A 27,796-nucleotide genomic window follows, 5' to 3' on the forward strand; every position below is an offset into this window, starting at 1 on the left:
CCCCTTGTCAGGACCTCACCCTATGTATCCCTTCATCTGCATGTTGATTCGTATTCTTTAATATTCTTTGTAATAAATTAGTAATCTAATGAGTTCTATGAGCTGTTCTAGTACATTAACGGAGCCCAGGGTACAGGTGTTTGGAACCTCTCATTTATAGCTAATCTGCCAGAAGTACAAGTAACAACCTGGACTTGTGATTCAGATTCTGAATTGAAGGGGATTTTGGAGCTTCTAGTTTGTAGCTACTTGGGATTGTGGTTAGCATCTGAAGTGGTGGGTTGTCTTGTGGGACTGAGACCTTAATCTGTGGAATCTGATGCTTCACCAGGTAAATAATATCAGAATTGAGTTGAAATGTAGGACATCCAACTGGTGTCTCCAGAACTGCTCATTGTTGTGGGGGATCCCTCCACACATTGGAATTGGTACCAGAACCTATTTCGGTCTTAAGTTTGCTTTCATGGGACACAGAAGAAGTCTATTAGGACAAATTATTTTTCGTAAATTTCTCTACGTATTTTAATATAGCTATTGAGTTAATTACTAAAATTCACTAGCATTATCTTCTGGCTAAGTAGCCTTAATATTTTCAACTTTCTTTTATATGTAATATTTTGAGACTTTTTGCAATATGAGCACCCTCTGTTAAATGGCAACCATTTGATATCCTCCTTAAGCTGTAAAGCAGAAAACTGAACAAACTCCACGTTTGACTTGTTTAGTTTAGAGGAAAACAAAGTATCAGTTTCCTGGTTCTTGTCATATTTTTTTTGTTAAAACATCTCAAAATTATACTAGCTCTCTTTTTTGTCACCCGCTTTATACCATTGTTTCTTTTGTTTTATCTTGCATGAACTTTCTGTTAAATCACATTTCATATGATATACTACTGATTTTTTTTGTTTCTGACTCAAGCATGAAAATTTAAATCCATTCATTTAAAAATGCACTCTTTGGGACGCCTGGGTGGCTCAATAGTTTTGGCTCAGGTTGTGATTCTGGAGTCCCAGGATCAAGTCCCACATTGGGCTTCCTGCATAGAGCCTGCTTCTCCCTCTGCCTATGTCTCTGCCTCTCTCTCTCTCAGTCTCTCATGAATAAATAAATAAAATCTTAAAAAAAAATAAAGATGCATTCTTTAATTTAGCCCATCATTTCAACCTGTCTGATCCTTTTGGATCATCATTTCATCATTGAACATGTTTATTATTTCTCCTGTTTTTATGCCATCTGCACAGTTGATCAGCATACCCTACAGACACATTGATACAAGTCATTAATAAAAAGTAAGCAGGTTAAGTCCAGAGTTAATGGGATTATATAGTGCTATGGATTTTCTCTTCACTGTTTTTACAGCTATTTTTTATTTAAAGGTCTTTTTACTTTCATGGAGTACTATAGAAATGAGACTCCTATGGATAGACATTATGTTCAGTCTTTCCCAGACAAAACTTCCAAGCATAATTTTTCCAAAAGAAATAGTAGGGTAGATTATGTTCCATTTATAGAATGAAGTGGAATATTGTCATGAGGGAAAGCGATTTTATTAAGTGATAAAATGGTGTTAAGTGATAGAAGCAGGATGCAAATTTAAATACAAAATATGACGTCACTATTTAGAGACAGATGTGGATATAAATACAGACCTAGTTCTAGGCATGGATATAGAGAACACCAGAATCTTTCTTTTTTAAACATATTTTATTTATTTATTCATGAGAGGCACACAGAGAGAGGAGCCCAATGTGGGATTTGATCCCGCCCTGAGCTGAAGGCAGATGCTTAACCTCTGAGCCACCCAGGTGCCCCAAGAACACCAGAATCTTAGTGATAGTTGCCAGTAGTAATTATGATTGATGTTTTTATTACCATTTTGTAGTTTTAAATGTTATATAATAAATTTGGCACCTTTATATACAGAAGTAAATATTAAAATATATATCATATAAATTTGAACCAACAAAAATAAAAACAGAATCTGGGAGAAAATACATGTATCTCTGATGAACAGACTTTGAGAGAAGGACCTTATCTTTAGTGACAGGAGAAACCTCTCTAAGGAAGCCACAGTGATTTCAACATTCATAAGAGGAACGGGAGCTGGAGTTGCACCACATTCCCCATCACCAGCACTCTGCCCCTGCTGATAGATCCCTTAAGAAATGACAGATGTGGCTGGTTAAGTCAGAAGAAGCAGATGCAGAAACATATCTGCTTGTGTTTCTTAACAGAGTTGTTACAAAGATCAAATGAGACGATAAATGAGAAAATTTGTACAAGAAAGGGTGAGAAGTCCTATTCAAGGGTAAATTATTGATTAAAAGGAGTTTTAGTTTCGGTTGCTTTAACTTGAGTGACTATTGTGCATTATAAATATATAGTGGGAGTTTTTGATCACTCTTCAGGATGAGTTCCTTGAAGTCAGGGACCATGTCCTATTAATCTACACCTCTTCCAAGACCTAACACATTACGTTACACTTTAAGCATGAATAGACAGTGGATTGCATGGCTAGCAATATTTGCAAAATAGTAATGATTTTTAAATTAAGAGAAATGGAATAATAGTTTTATTATAAGTTATCGAGTACTAGCACTGTTATTCTGGCATCTTGGTGAAGCAGATGATCCATCAATATTATTGCTAAGTGATACACAGCATTTGACTTCCTCCTCCTTCTGCTCTCTAATTTTAGGCACTCACTGAGATTTTATGCTTGGTCCTTATATCTTCATATCTCTCTTTATATCTTCTCCTTATATCTTCATCATTTATATTGCATCCATTTATGTGATCTAATATATCTTCTCTGCACTGATGACTCTTCAGTCAGTCTTGACTTTTTCCAGGTCTGCATTTCTGACACTTTGCTAACCATCTCTTCTGGTTATCTTCTTACCAACTCAGATTCATCATTCCAGATTCACAGCCCTGCACTGACCACCCATCTTCCAAAACACACATGCAACACCCCATTCTTTTAGGTATCTTTTAAGATCACTTATCTTTCCTAGTCACCTATGCTAGAACTTATATTATCCCTGGCCCCCTTTCTCCATCTTTTATCTCCATCATCCAAAAAGATTTCAAATCTTAATGATTTCATCTTTAATGATATCTCTAGAATCCATCTTTTTTCTTATTTAGTTCTAAGACCAAGTTCAGGCCATTGTAATCAATTATTTGATCACCACAATACCTCTTCCAGTTGTCAAATCAGAATAACTCTTGTTTTATTTCTCCTCAGTTCAAAATCCTTTAGTGACTATTCCTTTACCTACTAAGTTTAATTTTATTATTAAAACCCCATGAGTATTGTTTGAGAGGAATCGGTTTGGGGGAAATTTAACTTAATTCTTTAAGACAGTCTAGGCTTTTAATCATGTGTAGCATGTTCCCTGTCTTTATTCTGGGGTTCCACCCAAAACTGATATTTGACTTCATTTTCCATATAATACCCCATGAGTATTATACACACTGAAAGAAAGAAACGTATATTCGCATGTGGGAGCTTGGATTGAGATTTTAGTCTTGGACACAAAATGGAAGACCCACACCTACCATGTAGAATAAAGAGGTAACTTGCCTTTGACACTCAGGTAGTATCAGGGAATCTTTTGAATAGTGTGAAATGGCTCTAAGTCTTGGCTTCTTTGTCTGTGATTCTGCTTGGGATGGTGCTAAACAAAGCCAGTTGAGTCTTTCTTACATTCGTTTTTTTTTTTTTATTTTTATTTTTTATTTTTATTTATTTATGATAGTCACAGAGAGAGAGAGAGAGAGACAGAGACAGAGACACAGGCAGAGGGAGAAGCAGGCTCCATGCAGGGAGCCCGACGTGGGACTCGATCCGGGGTCTCCAGGATCACGCCCTGGGCCAAAGGCAGGCGCTAAACCGCTGCGCCACCCAGGGATCCCTTACATTCATTTTACCTTTTACACTCCTTTCTTGACTTTCATTAAAAAGAAATATGGAATAAATTGAGACGAGATTAGAAGTATTCAATGGAATAAGGAAGTCTTGAAAAAAAAAAAAGGAAGTCTTGAAGATGGTCTAGGAAGAGGGAAAAGATGCTCTTTCTTAGGGAAGTGCTGCTAGAAATTTCTATTTAGAGAGAGCAGTATGTTGGGTGGCCCAGTGAGAGATGGTGAATCAAGGGCAGGTTGAATAGAAAAGATTTAAGCTGGTCAAAATGGATGAAAAGACAGTGCCAAGTTTTAAAGAAGGTTATGATACAGCAGATTAGCAGGAAATAGTTTTGTGCTTGATCCAAAGATACTAACTTCATGTCTCATGTCATATTTAAAGGAGAAAAGGCAGTTTGTGTATAAGAAAACAGTTTTCCATTATTAAGTGGCATTTGGGCATTATTATGCCCAAAGAAAATGCTGACAAAAGAAACAAAAACTTTTTTTTTTTTTTTTGTTTTTTGTTTTTTGTTTTTTGTTTTTTTTTAATGAAGCCTGAGAGAACTTCAGATAGAATTTAGGGATAAATATTTGAATCCAAATATTGGATAGTGTTTATAAAAGTCCAAAATGGCAATACTGTTAAACCATTATGTATGTATTTCCAATTATTTAAAAGAAACGGTAGGCTGAAAAGGATGTAAAATGTAAAAGTATGTTTTGTTCGGAATTACCAATGACATTTTCTTTATAATTTGGGAGATGAGGGAGATGGATAATGCTAACCATTAGGTATTGTTGCAAAAGAAAAGCTACATAATAAATGTTTATCCAAAGCAGATATTATATTAGTCTGGTAGATGATTTTAAGCATTCCACTTAAGAGTTGTCTTTAGGATTTTTCTTGACTTTTACTCCCTTTAGTGGAAATCTCAAGATCCTAGGAATCAGAAATTTGAGCTCTACCATATTCTAGCCATCCAGTCTCAATTTTCTCATTGGGTTCCGTCTTACCCGTTCTTTTTTAGACTTTTCCCCTTTTTAAAACACCATTGTCTCTCAGCTATAGCATGGTGTCTATGCACATCCTCATTTTTAAGCTGTTACCTCCTTTTTCATTCATTTGACTCATTCTCTAGTTTCTTTTCTTATCTTATGCCTCAGTAATTATAGCATCCTTAGTTCTGCCAAAATGGGCAAATATATCATTATGTTTAAAGTGCAAAGCAGTACAGAAAGCTAGAAGATCATGGGTTGCTTTTACTTTGATAAAAATTCTTCTGGTTGCATTATGGTTCTGTGCAACAAAGGAAATGGCACTGAAGATGTCTTAAATTCCACCTTAGTTTTAAGTTAACTTTCTCGAATTGACAGCAAAACTCATAGCTTGTTGATTGGGCTTTCTGAAATGATAAAACAAAGCAAAGCAAATTTTGAAGAATGACTCTAGAGACAATAAAAAAGTGTTGATGAAATGAAAAGTAATAATTAGACTAATTTTAAAAATGAATAGATAATGAAAGGCATGCATTTTAACCTTTTAAAAATTTTATATCTTCCTTTTGTCTTTAAACATAGATATGTGTCTTCTGCCTTAGAATTTTTTAAAATTTGACTTGCTGTCCCATTCTGTTCGGGATAACTCATTGCTTTATGGTCAGGTTGTTTGATGCTTTCTACTTCTACTTTCCATCTTCCCTTTTCTTAATTTCATGCATTCTCATTTCCTTCCCACCCCTCTGTAGACCACTGCTTTCATGAAAGGTCAGCGCCTTGCACAGGGAGGACTGATCTTCATATATCATTTGCCTTTAACACAGCACATTGGGTTATAAACAGTGTGAGAAGGGACCGCAGAGTCCATTTAGTGGAAGCATTTATTTTACAGATGAGGAACCCCAAACCCAGAGAGGCTAAGTGACCTAATCAAGGTCTCTTAACAAGTTAGTGACTTGTGGCAAAGTAGAAGTCCTGTGCCCTGATTCCTAATTCAGTGTAGTCATCTGATTAAGAACTACTTTCTAGTTCTAGAGGTAGAAATAAAAGATCTTTTTCCTTTACAGGAATGAGTCTTTGGTGATAAGTAACATTTCAATGCTTATTGTGTACCAAATGCTTGCTGAACACTGTCTTTTACAGCTGTCCTCACTTAATCCTCACGGCAATACTATGAGGTCAGAGGTGTTATTCTCATTTTACAGATGGGGAAATTGGGCAGATAATAAATAACTTGACTAATATCAGACAGAGTCATAGAGTTAGAGAAACTATATAAACCATAATAAGAAAAAAAAAATACACCTAGTGCTCTTAGATAAAGGCTGCCTGTAGAAGGCCAAGACATTGAGTTCTTCTTATCTGCTCAGGGATAGGAAGGAATAGAAATGGGAAAAACAGTACTCTCCTGGTTGAATCCCAGTGGGGGCCTCAGTCTTGGCAAAGATCAGATGTGTGTCCAGTAACCTCAGGTATTTCTCTTCTCCCATACTGCCTTATTACCTTAACAGCACTTAATTCATGCCACTTGTACAGTGCATGTAAATTTTCATTTAAAATAAATATTAAGTGTCACTGTATGCTAGAGTCTGGTGAACAAAACACATAATTACCAAAATACTAAGAGCAAAGGGAAAAGTCCAACCCCTGTTGTCCCACAAATAAACCTGTATCTTCTCCCCGTTGCCTCCTGACTGCTCAAAATCTAGTATTACCAATTCAACATCTGTCCCTATGTTCCCCATCTATTACTCTTCATCTGTTACTCTTACTAAATTGCATCCTGGCAAATCAACCCAGTGTACCAAAACGTGTAATCATTTCAAATTTTGTGCCATTAATTTACTGGCTTATTAATTCTACAGCATTCACTGATACCTGTTACAACTGAGAGACCTACCTGAACCAAGGACATAAAATGAGAAAGATGCAATTCTTATTTTTAATTCTATTGACAAAGGATCATAAAAAATATATTAATTAAGGATAATAAACAAAATAGAAGCCAAACATTATTTTGATGTTATTATAAAATAGTACTACTGTCCACCTATTATATCCCAAGTACTTTATATATAATTATATAATAATGTTTCATATTGTTGTATACTTTATCCTTGTACCAGGGACTGTGTTTCACATGTTAGTTAAGTAAATCCTGTGAGATAGGAATACTAGTTGTATTGTATATAAGAGGAAACTGAGGCTCATGTGGATAGATGATCGGCTACAGTTGCGTATCAGATAAATGGTAGAGATGAGAATCAACAAGAGCAATCCAACACCAAAGCCGTTGTTTATTCTATTTCATCATGGTACCTCTCTGGTGTTGTTGAAGCAAAGCTCAGATTTTAATTAATTCTGCTTGGAGTATTTTAGGATGATTTTAGTAGAGATCATATGTAAAGTAGGACTGAAAGCTAGGTAGGAATTCTGGAAGTAAGTATGTGTATTTCAACCTGACAAAGATGTAAAGATCACGGTGTAAAATTATATTTGTCAGTAGCTTTAGGGAACTGTGTAGTGTATGTTACCCAAAGATTTGGGCTTTACTTTGCTGTAATCAATGGAAATAGATAAGTGGACTTGGAAATCACATAGTTACCAAAAACAAATCACCATTATTTTTTAAATGATTTATATGTTAAATTCAAGTATAATAACATAGTGTTATATTAGTTTCAAGTGTGCAATATAATGATGCCACAGTTCTACACATGTGAAATCATATGATCTTTGTCTTCCTCTGATTTATTTCAGTTAGCATTATACCCTCTAGATCTGTTCATATTGTGGCAAATAGTAAGAGTTCATTCTTTTTTTATGCATGAGTAATATTCTATTGTATATACCACATCTTCTTTATACATTCATCTATCAGTGGGCACTTGGATTGTTTCCAACTTGGTTATTGTAAAGAATGCTGAAATAAACACAGAGGTACATATATCATTTCAAATTAATGTTTTTGTTTTCTTTGCTTAAACACCCAGTAGTTTGGGTAATTTTATTTTTAATTTTTTGAGGCACCCTCATACTGTTTTCCACAGTGGCTGCATAAACCTGCATTCCCACCAACAGTTCATGAGGGTTTCTTTTTTTCTACATCCTTGCCAACACTTGTTATTTCTTGTGTCTTTGCTTTTAGCCATTTTGACTGGTGAGAGGCGATATCTCATTGTGGCTTTGATTTGCATTTTCCTGATGATTAGTGATGTTGAGCATCTTTTCATATGTCTGTTTTATATGTGTGTCTTCTTTGGAAAAATAACTATTCATGGCCTCTGCCCATTTTTAAAAATTGGATTATTTGAGTTTGTGGCATTGAATTATATAAATTCTTTATATGTTTTGGAATTAATCCCTTATCAGATATATCATTTACAAATACTTCTCCCAATGGTGGATTGTCTTTCTCTTTTGTTGATGGTTTCTTTCATTATGCAAAAGCTTTCTATTTTGCTGTAGTTCCAGTAGTTTAATTTTGCTTTTGTGCCCTTTGCCAAAGGAGATGGGTCTAGAAAAATGTTTTTATGGCTGATGTCAAAGAGATTATTGGCTATGTTTTCTTTTAAAAATTTTATGGTTTCAGATCTCACATTTAGGTCTTTAAAACATTTTGAGTTTATTTTGTGTATGTGGTGTAAAACAGTTGCTTAATTTCATACTTTTGCATGTAGCTGTCCAGTTTAGTCAATACTGTTTGTTGAAGAGATGGTCTTCTTCCTATTGTATATTCTTGCCTCCTTTGTATTAGATGAATTGACCACATAATCATGAGTTTATTTCTGGGATCTTCCAATCTGTTGCATTGATCTTTGTGTCTATTTTTGTGCCAGTACCTACTATTTTGATGACTACTACTATGTAGTAGATATTGAAATCTGGAATTGTGATACCTTCAGTTTTGTTCTTCTTTTTCAAGATTGCTTTGGCTATTTGGGGTCTTCTATGGTTCCATACAAATGTTAGGATTATTTATTCTAGTTCTGTGAAAAATGGTGTTGGTATTTAGATAGAGATTACATTAAATCCGTAGATTGCTTTAGGTAGTACAAATATTTTAACAATATTTGTTTCCCCAATCCATGGGCATGGAATATCTTTCCATTTGTTTGTGTCTTCAGTTTATTTTCATCAATGTCTTGTAGTTTTCAGAGTACAAGCCTTTCATGTCCTTGATTAAGTTTATTTCTAGATACTTTATGATTTTTGGTGTAATTGTAAATGACATTGCTTTCTTAATTTCTCTATTATTTCATTATTACTGTATAGAAATCAACTGATTTCTGCACATTGATTTTGTAACCTGTGACTTTACTTAATTCATTTATCTGTTCTAGTAGTTTTCTGGTGGAATCTTTAAGGTTTTTTATATATAGTATTTTGTCATTTACGAATAGTGAAAGTTTTACTTCTTCTCTTAGAAGAAGGTTTTTTTTATATATAGTATTATGTCATTTACGAATAGTGTTTTTTTATATATAAAGGTTTTTTATATATAAGGTTTTTTATATATAGTATTATGTCGTTTATGAATAGTGAAAGTTTTACTTCTTCCTTTTCTATTTTTTCTTTTTTTTTATTTATTTTTTCTTTTTTTCTTTTTTTTTTTCCTTTTCTATTTGGATGCCTATTTCTTTTTCCTGTCTGATTGCTGTGGGTTGGACTTCCAGAACTAAGTTGAATAAAAGTGGTGAGTGGATATTTTTGTCATGTTTCTGATCTCAGAGGATAATTCAGTCTTTCACCTTTGAATGTGATGTTAGCTGTGTGTTTTTCATATATGGTCGTTACTATGTTGAGCTACGTTCCCTTTAAACCTACTTTGTTAAGAGTTTTTATCATGGATGGATGTTGTCCTTTGTCAAATGTTTTTTTTCTGCATCTATGGGACTGATCACATGGTTTTTATCCTTTCATTTGTTAATTAAACATATAATGTTGATTGATTTGCAAATATCAAACCACACCTGCATCCCTGGAATAAATTCCACTTGATTTTAGTGAGTGATTTTTTTTTTAATGTACTGTTGATTTGGTTTACCAATATTTTTGTTTAGGATTTTTGGGTCTGTGTTCGTCAGAAATATTGACCTGTAGTTTTCTTTTTTGTAGTGTCTTTATCTGGTTTTGATATCAGGGTAATGCTAGTCTCATAGAATGAATTTAGAAGCTTTCCTTGCTCTTCAATTTTTTTTTTTTTTTTTTTTTTTGTGAAGAGTTTGAGAGAAATAGATATTAAGTGTTCTTTAAATGTTTGGTAGAATTCACCTGTAAAGCCACATCGTCCTGGGCTTTTGTTTATTGGGAGTTGTTTTGTTGTTGTTTAAATTACTGAATCAGTTTCATTGATAGTGATTGATCTGTTCAAACTTGCTATTTATTCCTGATATAGTTTTGGGAGGTTACATGTTTCTAAGAATTTATCTATTTCTTCTAGGTTGTCCAAATCATTGGCATATAATTGTTGATAATATTCTCTTATAATACTTTGTATATTATAGTGTAGATTGTCATTTCTCCTTTTCAATTCTCTCTCTCTTTTTGATAGTTTGGCTAAATGTTTGCCAATTTTGTTAATCTTTTAAAAGAACCAGCTCCTGGTTTCATTGACCTATTCTACTATTATTTTAGTCTCTATTTAATTAATTTCTACCTTAATCTTTATTATTTCTTTCCTTTTACTGGCCTTGACCTTTGTTTGTTCTTCTTTTCTTAGCTCCTTTAGGTATGAGATTAGGTTGGGTTTTTTTTGAGATTTTTCTTGCTTCTTGAGGTAAGCCTCTATTGCTGTACTTTTTTCTCTTAGAACAGCTTTCCTGCATCCCAAAGGTTTTGGACCATCATATTTTTGTTTTCATTTGTCTCCATGTATTTTTTTATTTCCTCTTTGATTTCTTAGTTGATCCATTCATTGTTTAGTAGCATAGTTTATTTAGCCTCCATGTATTTGTGTTCTTTCCAGATTTTTTCTTGTGGTTGATTTCTAGTTTCATGCCCTGTGGTCAGAAAAGATACTTGATATGATTTTTACTATTCTGGAAAATATTCCATGTGCACTTAAAAATGCATAATTTGCAGTTTTGGAATGGCATGTTCTGAAAATATCTATTAGATCCATCTGGTCCAATGTATCTTTCAAATCCACTGCTTCCTTGTTGATTTTCTGTCTAGACGATCTATCCATTGATGTAAGTGGGGTATTAGAGCCTCCTACTGTTACTGTATTACTATCAACGTATTTATGTCTATTAATATTTGCTTTATGTATTTGGGTACTCCCATGTTGGTGCCTTAATGTTACAACAACTATACCTTCTTGTTGAAAAAAATCACCAGTCTGTAATATTATTGGAAATTATACATGTGCATATTTTGTTTAATAATGGAACTGTAAGCTTTTGGAAAAGAAAATCCATGTTATTTCTTTCTCTCATGGATTTTAGTATAATAACCCAGTAAAGATTTATTAAATAAAGGAATTGACTGGATTATGGAACTAAGAGTTTGTTTGATCTACCTGTCCACCAAATAATAAAAATAATATTACTACTACTAATAATATTATAAAAATGCTAATATGGTTTGTGAGGCTGATGATTTACTTCTCTGAAACATGCTAATGAGGCCAGTGGTGGGGATTTAATTCTGTCAGCTTTTTCTTTCTTTCATGGATACAAGCATTGACCCAGACCATTTTTACACTTTCAGGAAGGATTATATGAAAGAATATGGATCAGTTACTGCAAACCCATCATCATTCTTAAATGAAACCAAAGTACATGCTTTCCTGGTAGAGGGTCAGAAAATGTCATCTTTGCATTGGAAAGTCAGCAGTATTTTTATGGTTGACCTCACAAATCATGTTACATATAAATTCAACTTGTAACTTTATCATTCTTTCTTGTCCTATCATATAAGGAAGTATAGTTTTTACTATAAATAGCAAAATATATACCAAAGAATATTATTAAGAAATCTTAATAATTTTTTGTTGTAAATCTTCTTACTAGCAGTAGGCTTATCTTCTGCTTCTCACCTTGAAACAGTAGGCCAATGAATCCATTATTTCATATACAGTGATCGATTTAAATAGAACATGAGGAAATTTAAAGCAGTGTGATCTTTTGGTTGATTAATGACAAAATAAAAATCTAAACCTAAAAACGAATCTTATGTTTTGTATACTGGGGGAAGACCAGAGAGACATACTAATAATATGCCACAAGAATGTTGTAGTAGTATTAGAATCGAAGGGCCAGTCTTAATACTAATTTTCAAAATGTCACTCAGTATAAAATCCAATTTTTAAAAGTATTTTTCCATATTAATGTAGATAGAAAATATATTTTAACAAGTATATTCTATTCCTCATAATGACTTTAAAAATAATTTTACAGAGTAGGTATTGAATAATAAGACATGCAGATTAGCTCTTTAAAACCTATTATTGTGGTGTATAATTATGTAGAAAAATGGTGTATACAACATATTCTAAAGATGTTATAAAATTTGCTAGGCTTTCTCACAATAAGAAAATAGGTAACACACCTGTTCAGGAAAAGTATCTAAACAATATCAAAGCATTAGAAATAATTACTGTTTGTAAAAAATCAAGTACTAAATGGAATGATAAAAATTACTAGTAGCCAAAATTGAGAGAGGAAGAGATAATGCTAGGAAAAATTGGCTTACTCACAAATAAGGGATAAAATGGGTGGTAACATGTAAATGAGAAGACCTGAATTCTAAGTTAATCCTCTACTTATCAGTTATGTGACCTTAAGCAAATTGCTTAACTTTCTTAGGCCACTAATGGAGATAACACTTGTTCTGTATACTTTGCATAATTTTGTGGAAAAAATAATAAAAATAATATAAAAAGCTTATTTGCAAATAGAATATAATAGTAAAGTAGATGGTAGTATTTTTACCTTTTGTACTACATTGACATTTAGAATTTGCTTATAATTGATTATAACTACTTCTTTTACTTGAATTTCAGAAAAATCTATGGGTTAATTTGCACATTAACACATTACTGCTATATAGAAAAAGATTTAGAATGCATATTTGTCTTGTTACCTTATATAGGTTGTTACCTTGTTACCTTGTTACCTCTTATAAGGAAATATTTATAATTTGTCTCAATATCAATGTTATGAATTTAGAAATTTAGGGATATATTCAATCATAAAAAAATTCTGAAATAGTTTTGAAAAGTAGTTATTACATTTTTTGTGATATTGAAAAATTACTTAAATGAGTCATTTGAATTAGTACACATTTTCTTAACTTTGACTAGCTTTTACAGTCTTGTGATATTTTTACTGAACTTGTATTATTCTGTTCTTTTTAAAGCGGGGGCGACACAGGGCTTTCAGACCTTATACAAGCAACTGAACTCTCAGTTAAGCTCTGAAAACAAACAAACAAACAAACAAAAACAGTGCTGCATTGTTATGGCCAAAAACCTATGACAGACTCCTAAGGAGGATAAGGAAGAGACAAGAGAGTGATTTAAAGAGAGAATTTTTGAAGAGGATTCCTTTGGAGAGAACTGTGCTATGAATTCTAATTCCTATTAACTTGGAAGGAGAAAAAATTCTCCCCTTAACCTTATGCCTAATGATAAGGATTTCAGTGAGATTTCTTTGAGACTTGATGTGTGTCCTTGGTAACTGAGAAGTGGGTTTAGTAGGCTGGTGCTTTAGGCAGGACCAAGAAAGAGACTAGTGTTAATGGAATAAGACAATTTGATTTATTTTATTTTGTTTTAATTAATTAGTTAATTTATTAATTTATTTGGTGTGGAAAAAACCTTTTTTCTCATGAGTCAGTGTGCACATTGCCTTACCAGGAAGCAGACTCTGGAACACAGATTAGCTAGCTTATGAAAAATGTTTTGGTGACTACAGTGGGGATCAACATTGGAAGAGAGGCCTGAGTGAGAAGTTGAGCAGCAAAGCTGAATGGCTCTTTAGAGTTTACCTGAATTAGTAGTACAAGTAAGCAGGTCCTTTATATCAATGCATTATTCAGCTTGTCAACACTGGATACCCATGGAGGGAAGTGTGACCGCAGGAGAGATTTCCTAAATAGGGGTGATAGCTGAGATTAATCCTACTACTAAGTGGAAGATTAAGTCCCTCTTACCTGAAGGGAAATCTGGACAGAGCATCAGAACATCCATTACAAATCCTAAATTCCATATGAATAACCCCACAGAGTGAATATCAGCACAGAATGTGAAGACTCTGGCAGTAAGTGTAATGGGGTGTATCACTGGAGCAAAAGCCAAAGTTGTATTTGAAGTAACCAGTTGCCAAAGAAATTATATCAAGAGGCCTAAGAGCAGATTTTTTTTGAGAGCACTGCTTATTATAAATACAATATGAACCACATATGTAATTTTAAACTTTCTAGTAGCTGTATTTTAAGAAACGGAAAAGAAAGAAGTAAAATTAATTTTAACATTTAATCATTTAAATTATTTCTTATTTTTTAATTTAAAATATAACAAGATATTTAATACATTTTTATTCAACATAGTCAAAATGGAAAAAAAAAAGTTAATGTGGTTCTTCTGCTTTTTTGGTAGGTTCCACACCCAACGTGGAGCTCGAACTCACAACCCAAAGTTGTGCTCTACTGATTGGGCCAGCCAGGCACACTGATGAGATTCTTTGCATTCTTTTTTCATACTAAGCCTTAGAGATCAGCATTTATTTTACTCTTATACTAAACCCATTTCAAGTGCTCAGTAGCTTCAGATTGGACCAATACTATTAGACAGTTCAGCTCTAGGGAACCTACAGAAATGCCCTGTGAAAGAAAAAGTCAGTTGTAAATTCCTGCCAGACCTAGAGATTGCCAATCCATTACATGATAGTGGCAAATCAAATCAGAACTTTTTATACATACTCTTACCTCTCCCCACTGCTACCCTGAAAATGCCAAAAATATTAGCACCCCCAACTTGGGAGCACTCAAATATTAATAATAACAAACATAAAGGAACTCATTGATAATAATGCAGTAATAGTAGAGGACTTTTTTTTTTTTTTTTTAATAGTAGAGGACTTTAACACCGCATTTACTCTATAGACAGATCATCTAAGCAGAAAATCAACAAGCAAACAATTGGTTTGAATGACACACTGGGATCCCTGGCTGGCGCAGCGATTTGGCGCCTGCCTTTGGCCCAGGGCGTGATCCTGGAGACCCGGGATCAAATCCCACATCGGGCTCCCGGTGCATGGAGCCTGCTTCTCCCTCTGCCTGTGTCTCTGCCTCTCTCTCTTTCTCTCTCTGTGACTATCATAAATAAATAAAAATTAAAAAAAAAAAGAATGACACACTGGAACAGATGGACTTAACAGATATATTCAAAACATTTCATCCAAAACAGCATAACACATATTCTTTTCAAGAGTACAGGGACGTTTTCCACAACAGATCACGTAGAACATAATCAGGCTTCAACAAGTACAAAGAGATTAGATCCTACCATGCATATTTTCAAACCATAACACTATGAAACTTGAAGTCAACCACAAGAAACAATTTGGAAAGACCACAACTATATGGAGATAAAGAACATTCTACAAAAGAATGAATGAGTCAACTGGGAAGTTAAGGAAGACATTTTTTAAAAATACATGGAAACAAATGAAAATGAAAACATGATAGTCCAAAACCTTTGGTATGTAGCAAAGGCAGTCCTAAGAGGGAAGTATATTGTAATACCAGCTTACCTCAAGAAGCAAGGACAATCTCAAGTATACAGCCTAACCTTTGCACTTAAAGGATCTAGAAATAGAACAACAAATTGAACCTAAAGGCAGCAGCAGAAGGGAAATAATAAAGATTAGAGCAAAAATAGATGATATAGCAAAAACAAAACAGTAGAACAGATCAATGATCAATGAAACTAGTAGTGGTACACCCAGGTGGCTCAGTGGTTGAGCGTCTGCCTTTGACTCAGGGTGTGATCCTGGAAACCTGGGATCGAGTCCCACATTGGGCTTCCTGCATGGAGCCTGCCTCTCCCTCTGCCTATGTCTCTGCCTTTCTCTCTGTGTGTCTCTCATGAATAAATAAATCAAATCTTAAAAAAAAAAAAAGAAAAAAGAAACCAGGAGCCTGTTTTTAATGGAATAAAATTGATAAACCTCTAGCCCAATTTATCAGAAAGAAAAGAGAAAGGACCTAGATAAGTAAAATAACAAATGAGACAGGAGAGATCACAACCAACACTACAGAAATACACAGAATATTATGAAAAATTAGATGCTAACAAATTGAACAACCTGGAAGAAAAGTATAAGTTCCTGGAAACATATATACTATCAAAACTGAAACAGGAAGAAATAGAAAACTTGAACAGACCAGTAACCAACAAAGGAGTATGAATCAGAAATCAAAAGTTTCTCAGCAAACAAAAGTCCAGGGCCAGATGGTTTCCCAGGGCATTTTTACCAGACATTTAAAGAAGAATTAATTCCTATTCTTCTCAAACTGTTCCAAAAAATAGAAATGGAAGGGAAACTTCCAAACTCATTCTATGAGGCCAGTATTACTTCAGTTCTGAACTCAAAGACTTCACAAAAAAGAGAACTAAAGGCCAATATCCCTGATGAATATGGATGCAAAAATTCTCAACACTGTATTAGCTAATAGAATTCAATAGTACACTTGTTTATATATAGTCAATAAGAATATATAATAATATATTTAAGGATATACTTGATATGTAGATATGTATTGATATATTAAATATTCATCTCCATATATTGGTATTTATATTTCACCAACCTATATCAATATGTAATATAAATTTGAATATATACTATAACATAAATAATATGGATTTTCTTATTTGAATGCAGAGACCAAACATTGGCACTATAAAACTAATCCCTTACTATTCTCTCTAGTCCTATCTATCACAAAAATGACTTAATCAGAGTCCCCACATCCATTTTGCCTCCTTCAAATATATTTTTTAAACTAAAGAAAGAGGGGATCCCTGGGTGGCTCAGCAGTTTAGCGCCTGCCTTTGGCCTGGGGCATGATCCTGGAGTCCTGGGATCGAGTGCCACATCAAGCTCCCTGCATGGAGTCTGCTTCTCCCTCTACCTGTGTCTCTGCCTGTGTGTGTCTGTGTCTCATGAATAAATAAATAAAATATTTAAAAAATAAATAAATGAACTAACGAAAGAAAATGTTTTAGAGTAGAAAACTTAAGGAGTGCCTGGGTGGCTCAGTTAGGTGTCCGACCGGATTTTGGCTCAGGTCACGATTTTGGCTCAAGCCCCATGTCAGGCTCCATGCTAAACACGAGCATGGAGCCTGCTTAAGATGGTTTTCCTCTCCCTCTGCCCCTCCCCAACTTGTGTGCATGTGAGCTCTCTGAATACATAAATAAATAAAGTAGAAACTTAGATCCTTGATTAAAACAATGTGATTCTCTTCCAAGTTTCCCCTTTAATTCAAAAGTTCTTAAATTGACTGTCATAACCCTGAGTATTCTTATTGTCATCTGCATCCTCAGCTTTTTCATGAATCAAACTATCCTTTTGTCCACATATTGCAGCCATGATCCTTTTCTTTCATTTCCTCAAATGCCCTCCATTCTCTTTTGCACTATAGGTTCTTCATATGTGCTATGTCCTCATATAGTTAATATACTAGTTAATTTCCATGTTCTCTTTTGTTTTTCAATAAGGTATTTCTTTTGTATGAAAATGTAATTTCTGAACCCATAGAACAAGCTATGATCAATAGCCAACTGTGGTTTGTAATATTTTATGCTATAGTTATATATTTACCAACTTGCTGTATAGATTATAAGCTTCATGAAAGCAGAGACCAAAATATATTGATGATACAAATTTTATGCATTAATTATTTTAAATTTATTTATTAAATTAATGAAGGGGCAGAACTTATGTTGGTTTTATTTTTGTTTCTCCCATATCAATTATAAATATTTTCATGTAATTATGTGCTAATAAATGTACATATACTTTAATTTAATGTATTATTTAATGTATGCATTAATTCATAACACATTCATTAAATGATACATTAAAAGAATCATTCACCATGATCAAGTGGAATTTATTCCTGGGTTTTAATATTCACAAATCAATCAATGTGATACAACACATTAATAAAAGAAAGTATAAGAACCATATGATCCTTTCATTAGATGCAGGAAAAACATTTGACAAAGTACAGAAGCATCCATTCTTGATAAAATCCTTCAACAGGGATCCCTGGGTGGCGCAGTGGTTTGGCGCCTGCCTTTGGCCCAGGGCGCGATCCTGGAGACCCGGGATCGAATCCCACGTCGGGCTCCCGGTACATGGAGCCTGCTTCTCCCTCTGCCTATGTCTCTGCCTCTCTCTCTCTCTGTGTGACTATCATAAATAATAAAAAAAAAAATTAAAAAAAAAAATCCTTCAACAAAGTAGGGATAGAGGGAACATACCTCAATGTCATAAAGACCCTATAAGAAAAACCCACAGCTAACATCATCCTTAATGGGAGAAAGCTGAGAGCTTACCCTCTACAAAACAAGACAGGGATGTCCACTCCCATCACTGTTATAGTAGTAGAAGTCCTAGCTTCAGGAATCAAAACAAAAGAAATAAAAGGCATCCAAATCCTCAAGGAAGAATTTAAACTTTCGCTATTTGCAGACAACATGATACTCTATGTAGAAAACTTGGAAGTTTCCATCAAAAAGTTGCTAGAACTAACACACAAATTCAGTAAAGTCTAGGACACAAAATCTGTTGAATTTTTATACACCAGTAATAATGAAACAGCAGAAAGTGAAATCAAGGAATCGATCCCATGTACAGTGGCACCAAAAACCATAAGATACCTAGGAATAAACCCAACCAAGGAGGTAAAAGATCTGTACTCTGAAAATCATAAAACACTTATGAAAGAAATTGAAAAGAATACAAAGAAATAGAAAAACATTCCATGCTCATGGATTGGAAGAACAAATATTGTTAAAATGTCTGTATTGCACAAAGCAATCTACACATGTAATGCAATCCCTATTAAAATAGCACCAGCATTTTTCACAGAGCTGGAATAAATAATCTTAAATTTGTTTGCAATCACAAAAGATCCGACATAGCCAAGGAATCTTGGAAAAGATAATCAAAGCTGGAGGCATTAATAATCCGGGCTTCAAGCTGTATTACAAAGCTGTAGTCATCAAGACAGTTGTTACTGGCATAAAAACAGATGCAAAGATGAATGGAGCAGAATAGAAAATGCCGAAATGGACCCGCAACTCTGTGGTCACCTAATCTTTGGCAAAGTAGGAAAGAATACCAAATGGAAAAGAGACAGTCTCTTCAACAGATGATGTTAGGAAAACTGGACAGCCACATGCAGAAGAATGAAACTGTACCACTTCCTTACACCAAACACAAAAATAAAATCAAAATGGATGGAAGACCTAAATATGAGACATAATACCATCAAAATCCTAGAGGAGAACACAGGCAATAACCTCTATGACTTTGGCCATAGCAACTTCTTACTAGAGACATCTCTGGAGGCAAGGGAAACAAAAATTTTAAAAATGAACTATTGGGACGTCATCAACATAAAAAGCTTTTGCACACAAAGGAAACAACAAAACTAAAAGGCAACCAGTGAGATGGGAAAAGATATTTGCAAGTGACATATCTGATAAAGAGTTAGGATCCAAAATCTGTAAAGAAAGAATTATCAAACTCAACACCCCAAAGACAACTAATCCAGTTAAGAAATTGGCAGAAGACATGAATGGGCATTTTTCCAAAGAAAACATGGCTAACAGACACATAAAAAGATGCTCAACATCATCAGAAAATGCAAATCGAAACTACAATGAGATACCTACCCGACACCTGTCAGAATGCCTAGAACTAACAACACAGGAAACAACAGGTGTTGGTGAGGATACAGAGAAAGGGGAACCCTCTTACACTGTTGATGGGAATGCCAACTGGTGCAGCCACTCTGGAAAATAGTATGGAGGTTCCTCAAAGAGTTAAAAATAGAACTAACTACCCCAGATCCCAGCAATTGCACTACTATTTACTCAAAGGTTGCAAAAATACTTAGTTGAAGGGACGCATACACCCCAATGTTTATAGCAGCATTATCAATGATAGCCTAATTATGAAAACAGCCCAGATGTCCATCGACTAATGGATAGATAAAAAAGGTGTGGGGTGTCTGTGTGAGTGTATAGATATAGGTATAGATATAGATAGATATAGATATATAGATAGATTATATATTTATATTTAAATATATTTAATTAATTATTAATGATTATTAGTTGTTAATTTAATTAATTATTAATTAAATATATACATTCTTTTATATCTAAAGAATGAAATCTTGCCATTCACAATGACATGGGTGGGGCTAGAGAGTATTATGCAAAGTAAAATAATTCAGTCAGAGAAAGAAAAATACCATATGATTTCAGTCATATGTGAAATTTAAGAAACAAAAAAAATGAACATGGGGGAAAAAAAGAGAGGCAAACCATAAGAGAGAATCCTAACCATAAAGAACAAACTGAGGGTTGCTGGAGGGGCAGGTGGGCAGGAGGATGGGTTAAATGGGTTATGGGTATTAAGGAGGGCACTTGTGATGAGCATTGATGTATGTAAGTGATAAATCACTAAATTCTACACCTGATACTAACACCATATATTAACTAACTGGAATTTAAATAAAAACATGAAACTAACATATAATATATTAATATATATTAATACTCTTAGCTATTTAAGCAGAGATTGAATCATATTTCCTTAAGTGAAGATAAAAGTGGTGAATATGCTAGAAGAAAATGGAATGTTTAGAACATCGTGAATTGAAACCAGAAACACATCTTAAAATGATCAGTATTTGTTTCAACAGTTTTGCTGAGATATAATTGACCCCAACTGCATATTTATGTAAAGTACACAATTTATTAAGTTTTAACATAAGCACATACTCATGAAACCATCATTATAGTTAAAACAATAAAAATATCCATCACTCCCCAAAATGTCTCATGTTTCTTTGGTGTCTCTCTTTTCTACCTCTTCCTCTCGTATTGGTCCCTGGCAACTACTCTTCTCTTTGTCACTTTAAATTAGTTTGTATTTTCTAGCGTTTTATGTAAATCACATCACACACTATTTTAGTCTAGTCTTTTTCACTCAATATGATTTTCTTGAGCTTTGTCCATGTGGTTGCATTTATCAATAGCTTATTCCTTTTTATTGTTAAGTTAGTATTCCATTATGTGGATATATCACACTTTGTTTATCCATTAACCTGCTCATAGATATTTGGATCATTTACATTTTGGGGCTATTACAAATAAAGATGCTCTGAATATTCATTACAAGGCACTGCCCTGACTATTCTTTACTTTGTCTTGGGAAAATATCTAAGAATGAAAGAGCTCGATCATCTGGAGGTTGCATGTTTGACTTTGTGGGAAATTGCCAAACTTTTCTAAAGTATTTGTGCCAATTTACATTCCACCTAAAGAGTGTGAGAATTCTAGTTGCTCCACCTCTTTCATAACACTTGTAGGATCAATCTTTTAAATGTTATCTATTCTAGGGGCGCTTTGGTGGCTCAGTAGGTTGCGTGTCTGACTTCAGCCTGGTCACAATCTGAGGGTCCTGGGACTGAGCCTCACAAAGAGCCTTCCCTGGGAATCAGCACTCAGTGAGGAGTCTGCTTGTCCTTCTGCCCCTCCTCCCACTCATGTTCACTCTCTCTCTCTCTCTCTCAAACAATAAAATTTTTAAAATAAATGCATGTTATTTATTCTAATATGCAAATATTGGTAGCTCATTGTTTTACCTTCATTTCCCTAATGACAAATGTTGAGCATCTTTTCATGAGTCTAACCTCTATCCATATATCTTCTTTGTCATAGTGTTTTTTCATGACTTTATATGCCATCTGCATATCTATCTCAGTAAAATGTCCAGTCTTTTGCCCGTTTCTTTTAGAATTGAGTTGCTTTTTATTTATTGAGTTTTGAGAGTTCTTTGTTTTCTAGACACTAATCCCTTTTCAGATATTTGAGTTACAAATATTGTGTCCCTCTGTAGCTTATCTTTTCACTCTTAACAGTGTCTCTTGAAAGCAGGTTTTTAATTGTGATAAATATCAAATTATCATTTTGATATCTCATTGATTCTGGTTTTGGTATTATAGCTAAGAAATCTTTGCCTAACTCAAAGTCACAACGATTTTTGTCTTTTTTTCTCCTAAAAATTCTATCATTTTACTTTTACATTTAAATCATCATCCACTTTGAGTTAACCTTTGTATATGGTATCAGTATGAATTGAAACTTATTTTTTTCTCACCTTATTTTTTCCTGTCTCTCAAATATCACTATCCTTCATTTCCTGATGCTCAGTGCCTTAAAAACCAATGGCTTATGTATTTTTCCCAGTTGTTTGTTTGTTTCAGTGGGAAGGTAAATTTTGTTTCTATTAACTCCATATTGTCCAGAAGCAACTGTCATGAAGGTCACCTTTAATTAATGAACATAGACTGCAGGTTATGACTTGGGGTGATTTTCTGTTATTTAAAAGTGAGCTGAAAACTTCAAGAACCTCCATGAGTTTTTATTCAAAGATAGGAAAAGGAACACCCTGCTAAAGAAATTTAATGAGACAATGGAAGACAAGTCCTGAGTCCTCTGTGTTTACATGTAGGAGTTATGTAATCTTTAAAGGTAGATCACTTATTGTTTACATAATTTTAAAAGCAGTTGAGGGGCAGCCTCCGTGGCTCAGCAGTTTAGCGCCGCCTTCAGCCCAGGGCGTGATCCTGGAGACCCGGGATCGAGTCCCACATCGGGCTCCCTGCATGGAGCCTGCTTCTCTCTCTGCCTGTGTGTCTCTGCCTCTCTCTCTCTCTGTGTGTTTCTCATGAATAATTTTTTTAAAGCAGTTGATATTTGAGGCAATGATTAATTTGTATTTGAAAATGAGATTTTCCCATCACAATTCTTATAAGTAATGGAAATCCTAAAAATGGCCTTTCAAATCTCTCTGTGTATCTGGGAAGTCTCAAGAATTCTTCCAGCTTCTCATACCAACACTGGGGAAACTAGAAACATGTTCTAAATATATTTCCATACAATCAAAATTGACATTTACTTTTTGAAAATGTATAATGTTAAAGAACATCCAGATTCTGATTTCAAATGGCATTTTCAAATTTCAATGTGTTATAAGATTATTTGTACTGAATTTGTCTTCTCAGAGCATTTCCTTTCTTTCGCTGAGGCTTCTCCACACTTTGTTAATTTCTCCCATATTCAAATCCCAGATTTACATCTCTTCCGAAGAGGCAGTGTGAAGACCATTTTGAAAGGAATCCACTTTATCTCTGTCAGTCATAAAATTAGCCTACCTTTATTCATTCAACTCATCAATAAATTATGAGAAAAGTGAGAGACTAGATCCCCTTGGTTCATAGGCCCAAGATGAATTTGATGAGTATATGTCAGTATTGGACACTGATAACAAGGGATGGTCCACATTATTGTACTTAAAATCAATTCTCTCTCCTTTTTTTTTTTTTTTTTTTAATCATTTGAAAAGTTTTCAGGCGAACTGGAGGTCTTTCTGGTTGACCTATGTATTAAATTGAAAGAAAGTTCTGAATTTAAATTTAGCATGTGAAGTTTTGTGCCCAGAAAAACATCTTTCTAGAGTTGGCCCACCAAGTAAATTTTATTTGCAGCAAATAAAGAGAACAGGAGGAATAACTTCCAAAGCCTTGACTTACCAAGAGAGGATGAATGAGTACCTTTGTTTAGGGTTAGGATGAATATTTAGATAGGGAAGCCTTGCCAACCTATGTAGAGGTGGGCATAAATCATGCATGTGCCTTAAGGAATCTTGCCTATATACACATTGTTATATAAATGGGGCTGCTGGTCCTCCTTGGGTAGAAGTTTTACTATTATAATGAGGTTAAAGGTCATTGTTGGTCATTCCAGAGGTCTGCAGGGTATCAGTAGGGGGTTAAACACAAACTGATCTGGGTGGTCTGGGATGGCTGGAGGTCTTGTCTGGGAAGTCGCTGTCCCCTAAGGGGTTGTGTCAGGTTTCATTTGCCTGCCTTAAGAAGTAGCCAGAAAGAAGAGCTTAAGAAAAAGTGTAGGACATACTATATGTTGGCAAAGTGAATTTAAATTAAAAAAAAATTAAAAAATAGAAAAAATGAAGATCCAAGTTCAGTCAGTACAAGCAAGTGGGCAGTAAAGGTCAGGTGTTGGGAGTCTAGCTGGTGACACTTTTGTCAGAGTTGTGTATCCCTAAATCATCATGGTATTCATTGTAATTTTTTCTGAATTGTGATTTCTGTGGTGGCGTGCCTGTGTAATTCTAAAAATAGGGGTCTGTTATTTTTAACTGCATTCTTTCCCAAATGTGTTTGAAAAACATAGAAAATCTGTTAATCTGTGTATCTTCAAAATATTATTTGGAATTTTTCACCCAGAGAAACCCAGGAGTGTGTAATGTTTAAAACATACAAATAATATCTGTAACATGAAAGTATCTTAATGATAAAAAATATTCATTTTAAAGTCATCTCTGAAATGTTGAAATGTGTATCATAAAACTCAAAACACCATAGGAGAAAATTAAAAACCATGTTTCAAATGTTTTAAAAACATTTTGGTAAAAGTGAGGGTTTATCTTTTACTTATTCCAGAATATTTTCCCAATTGTCAATGTTCTAACAACAAAAATATTAGTAGATCGATTTTTTTTAAAGAGGAAGTGATCTTATGAGTCAAGGAACCCTATAGCATGCTACAGGAACCCCACCACAGCATGCTAGAGAGCATAATATATATGACTTTGACTCACCTAAGAGGTGAAAAGAAATACTAACAGTAATGTTTTATAAGGTGATTACATCAAATAAGGATACCCAAAGGAACTGTGTCACCAGTAGGTCTTCAACATGGTTTTGAGACTCCTTGTCTCTTAAAGTTTTCAGACTTAAAGGATCATATCAATTGTGGGGGAAAAAATGATGAGTTTCTAACAGTAGTCTAATTATTATTATTATTATTATTATTATTATTATTATTTTGGTAGGCAGCAAAGTCATTTTTATTGAGTGATAGTAAAGTTTTTTGAGTTATAGTACAAAGCTCCTGAAGAGGGAGGGGATGGAGTGGGTTGCCACTGGAGTTCCTAAGCCTAGGGATTTTTATGAGATTATTGGCAGGCTGTTTAATTTTATTTTTTTTAATTTTTTTTTTTATTGGAGTTCAACTTGCCCAACATGTAGCATAACACCCAGTGCTCATCCTGTCAAGTGCCCCCCTCAGTGCCCATCACCCAGTCACCCCAATCACCCACCCATCTCCCTTTCCACCACCCCTTGTTCGTTTCCCAGAGTTAGGTGTCTCTCATGTTCTGTCTCCCTTTCTGATATTTCCCACTCATTTTCTCTCCTTTCCCTTTTATTACCTTTCACTATTTTTTATATTCCCCGAATGAATGAGACCATATAATGTTTGTCCTTCTCTGTCTGATTGACTTATTTCACTCAGCATAATACCCTCCAGTTCCATCCACGTTGAAGCAAATGGTGGGTATTTGTCGTTTCTAATGGCTGAGGAATATTCCATTGTATACATAGACCACAGCTTCTTTATCCATTCATCTTTCGATGGACACCGAGGCTCCTTCCACAGCTGGGCTATTGTGGACATTGCTGCTAGAAACATTGGGGTGCAGGAGTCTTGGTTTTTCACTGCATCTGTGTCTTTGGGGTAAATCCCCAGCAGTGCAATTGCTGGGTCGTAGGGTAGCTCTATTTTGAGGAACCTCCACACAGTTTTCCAGAGTGGCTGCACCAGTTCACATTCCCACCAACATTGCAAGAGGGCTCCCCTTTCTCTGCATCCTCTCCAACATCTGTTGTTTCCTGTCTTGTTAATCTTCACGATTCTCACTAACAGTAGTCTACTTAAATCAGAATCAAGTTTATTCATGCCCTTGTGTCTCACTACTTGATATCGCAGTAGAGAATTCTTGAAACTCTCTACTGGCAGCCTTTGTTTTGTTTTGTTTTCAAAATACCTTAATTTTCTGCTCTTTTTCTTAGCATACTCTACCTTTACCTTGGTTAGCCCATCATCTAAAATCTTAATACTCAAAATGTGCCTGCAGACAACCAGCATTAGTATCACCAAGGAGCTTGTTAAAAATGTAGAATCTAAAAAAAAAAAAAAAAAAAAAAAAAAAAAAAAAAGAAGTGCTTGTGTCCTGGGCTGGCTCAGTCTGTGCAACATGCAACTCTTGATCTTGGCATTGTGAGTTCAAGCCCTATCTTGGGCATAGGGCTTACTTAAAAAAAGAATGCAGAATCTAGGGCCCTATTTCAGACTTTCTGATTTAAAATCTTCATGTTAACAAAATCACCAGATGATGATTTCTATGTGCATTAAAGTGTAAGAAAACACAGTCTAAAAGACCTTATCCTTTGTCTTTGGGAAACAAACTCCTTCTGGTGACATGTAAGATGTGACATTTTCTTGAGACTTTCCCCTCTTCCTATTATGTCCAGTGAATTTCTTCTGTATTTAGAATATCATTTTATCCTTTTAAGTACGACCGATTCAGGCAAAATGTCAAATTAGGTAAAGTTTATGTTTGCTGCTTTCTATTTCTTTTTTTTTTTTTCCTGTTGTTCTCTACCCATTCTCCATACAGCTACAGCATGATGCTTTAAATTTAAATATCTCTCTCCATTCTCAGTTCAAGTTACTCCCCTTTGCTTACAATGGTTCAGTCACACTGGCCTCCTTTTTGCAGTTAAAAATGCCAGACTTTCTTGTCTCTGGGCCTTTGACTGTCTTCCTCCCTCTTTTTAGAATACACTGTCTCCTGTCTCTGCATATGTTGAAATCAAGCCCTTCACTTGTCCTATTTCAGCACTAATATCCTGTACTATGAGAATCCTTCAATGTAAAATCTTCTATGTAAACTCTCTAAATATCAACTTTATCAAGTTCATAGCTGATATTACTTGAAAGTGCATATCATGATGTGAAATCACCAATTGTGTTCAAGAACCTTGTATATCTTGCTTACTTCTGGTTTCCATCACTCCAGATAGTATTTGATATGGAATTAAGTGCTTTATAATTATTTGCTAAATAAGTAAATGAATAAATCCCTTTTTCTTGTTTTTATTTAGTCAGGTAATTAAACATATACTAAGCACACATATGTTCCAATCATTTACATTAATACTAGTTATAAAGATGAAGGAAATTCAGTCCCTGCTTCCAGGACATTCATGATCTAGGGAAGAAAGACATGTATAATGATGTATTATAATATGAGTAGATTTTTATAGGAGAGGAGGTCATTGTGGGTTGAGAAACATGTACAAAGCCTGGTATGAAAGAACCTGATATGGGACAAAAATAATGACGCTCAGTGTGGTTTAAGCATGGCTTTACCCACTTGAATTATTCTAGTAACAGAAGAAAACCACTGGATGTAAATATTGGAAAGATAATAAAATGCAATAACTTACACATTACTAAAAGGACTAACTTAGAGACATTTTAGATAATGCAACTCAAATTTGAGAGTGCATATAAGTAATCTGGGAATCTTGTTAAATGGTCTGATTACTCAAGCAAAGCTTGTGAGATTGCTTCATGATCTTTGGCGATTGCTGGACTCTTCCACTCACCCCACTTGAATATGAATAAAATAAACAAGCAAAAAAAACCATGCTAACAAACAAAAAATGAACTTAAAAAGCCACTGTGAAAGAAAAAGGT

The 27,796-nt window shown here is 34.4% G+C and overlaps 1 long non-coding RNA gene across 2 annotated transcripts in view; it reads left to right on the plus strand.

Annotated features, from left to right (window-relative positions):
• The window catches only part of LOC111093824, a 104,153-nt gene that overhangs the window by 13,573 nt on the left and 62,784 nt on the right, over window positions 1–27,796 (plus strand). The window contains exon 1 of one of the 2 annotated variants that reach the window (XR_005383936.1): window positions 148–331. The exons of the other annotated variant lie outside the window; for it this stretch is intronic. This is a non-coding gene — a long non-coding RNA (uncharacterized LOC111093824). Of the gene's footprint in view, window positions 1–147; window positions 332–27,796 lie in introns of those variants that run through there. 2 annotated transcript variants of the gene reach the window in all.

Source organism: Canis lupus, chromosome 34, assembly GCF_011100685.1.
Source record: "Canis lupus familiaris isolate Mischka breed German Shepherd chromosome 34, alternate assembly UU_Cfam_GSD_1.0, whole genome shotgun sequence".
In the NCBI taxonomy this organism is placed as follows: domain Eukaryota; kingdom Metazoa; phylum Chordata; class Mammalia; order Carnivora; family Canidae; genus Canis; species Canis lupus.